The sequence below is a fragment of the Amblyomma mixtum genome, chromosome 2 (genome assembly GCF_055824585.1).
Source record: "Amblyomma mixtum isolate Tamu chromosome 2, ASM5582458v1, whole genome shotgun sequence".
NCBI lineage: Eukaryota > Metazoa > Arthropoda > Arachnida > Ixodida > Ixodidae > Amblyomma > Amblyomma mixtum.
The window spans coordinates 81,496,051-81,498,172 of NC_143013.1; the positions used below are offsets into that span (position 1 = coordinate 81,496,051).

General features: G+C 59.2%; 1 non-coding gene across 1 annotated transcript; it reads left to right on the plus strand.

Moving 5' to 3' along the window:
- On the plus strand, window positions 1-294 carry LOC149359894 (signal recognition particle RNA). The gene has a single exon (XR_016289274.1).
- Window positions 295-2,122: the final 1,828 nt, after the last annotated feature.

A 2,122-nucleotide genomic window follows, 5' to 3' on the forward strand; every position in this document is an offset into this window, starting at 1 on the left:
GCCGGGGCTCGTGGCGTACCCCTGTAATCCAGCTACTTGGAGGCGAGGTCTAGAGGACGGGCTGACGCCGGGAGTCCTGGGCCGCGGTCGCCCATGTCGACGGGGCGTCCGCGCTAAGCGGGGCGTCGATATGGTCCCCCCGGCGGAGGCCGGAATGGGGGCCAGGTCGCCTAAGGAGGAGCGGACCGGCCCAGGGCGGAGACGCAGCAGGCAAAAGCTCCCGCGTGTCGCAGTAGTGGGATAGCGCCCCGGAATGGGGGCCGCGGTGCAGCCCGGAGGTCAGATCCGGACTGTAAGGTATCGGTAGTGCGGGCGGGGTCATTACTACCGCTAATTCTTTCTCAGTACCCCGCCGCTGCCGTCTTCAATGGACCCCCCCCCCCTCGACGGGACGGGACGGTGGGGTGCGTTCGAAAGGAAGAATGACATTTCTTGGAAAGAGGCGCGCGCGCGCGCGCGCAGGCGCCGGGCCACTCGGGCGTACATCGCCCTTTGGGGCTGCTTCGCGTCGGCTGGGCAGGGGAGCTGTGAAGGCTATGTTGCTGAAGGGCCGCCACACGTCGACCCCCCCCCCCCCCCCCCCTTGTCTTAATCCCCTCGTCTTAGCGGACACCAGATATGCGACACAAGCTCGCGACGAACGTCTCGTTCGAAAAGTATGCAGGATTCCTGAGAGGATTAAGCACTGCCGGACGGAGCGGCGTCAGGGCGCCGTGACGAGGGGGCAAACGAGATGAGGAATAGCCGGCGACAGCGCGTCTAGCCGCGAGCAGCGAAGGCCCGAGTTGGGTGACGCTACGGGTATCGGTGAGGCGCCGACTAGCAGCCTTGGGAAGGCTAAGTCGCCTTGGAATGCAGGTCTGAGCTCGCAGTGTCAGCTACAGTGGTAGCTGCCCGCTTAAGCCCGATAATCCCGAATTCCGAGACGTTGCCAAAGTCGAGGGTCATTGGGGAAACCGCCGTCACGTGCTCGCACGAGTGTGTTTTGTGTTCATGTTTACTTTTATTTTGGAGGGAGAATGTTCTACCCCGGACATGCTGGCACTGGCTGGCACGACTGTGCGTTTGTTTGTTTGTTTTTTTTTTTGCAATGGGGAGGGTGTTTTGCCCTACGGAGGCTAGAGGGCTGGCCATGCTCTCGAGAAACCAATCATGGGAGCAGTGTCACATGATTGGGTGCTACCAAATGTGGGCCGGGCCTTTAGGGCTTTAAAACCGGGCCCCGGAGCCGGAAAAGGGGTTCTGGGCTAAGGTTAGGTGCTATGCATCTTCGGCTATGCCGTGTAGGGGCCTCCCCTAGTGTTAGCCAGTTCCACCTTTTTGTTGTTTGTCTTTTTGCTGTTTAATGTTTCTCCAGTGCCTAACTTGTATGTGATTGTAAATATCTGTACATAAACTTCAAGTATTCCCTTTATCCCTGCATCGTAACTCATCGCAAGACCGTCTCTGACGGGGCACCCCTGGTGCGAAGAAAGGCTTCAGTCTTCCAGTTAAACAAACCGTCTCTGGCGGGGCACCTCTGGTGCGAGGAAGGAAGCTAAAGAACTTGTGAGACTTTACTGGCGCAGTCGACAGGATCCTGCGGCCATCGGAAGTCGGCGCAGGAAGAAGACTGAAGGCAGGGAGAAAGGCGACGACCAGGCAACAGGTCAGCTTTCGAGAAAGGACCTGCGGAGAGACGGAAACCAGGAGAAGCAGCGCGTCGAGTCGGAAACTCGACGGTCACCGGCGGGTCGAAGCAAGGCGACAGCAGCGGGCACAGGAACAGCGGCGTGCGACAGCTCATCGCAGCGCGCAGTGAAAGTGGCGGTGGACTCCGACACCAGGAAGCTGGCAATGCGGATCGACGCATCGAAACCGTGAGTTTCCTTGGTTGCATTGTTCACGTCCCTGTGCATGTGTTCGAGCCGGTAGGACAACAGACGGCGTTATGGAGGGTTATCCATGGCGACCCTCACTCGATGGGAGGTGCCAAGTAGAGTTGGCGAAGGCGCGCGTGGCGTACTTTGAGGCCAAACTTGCAAAGGTAAATGGCGGAAAGACGCTGCTTCGCGAGGAAAAACCTCAGGACGTTAAGTCCGTTTTGAAGGCGTTAGAGGCAAAGCGCCAGCAGCTAGAGCTC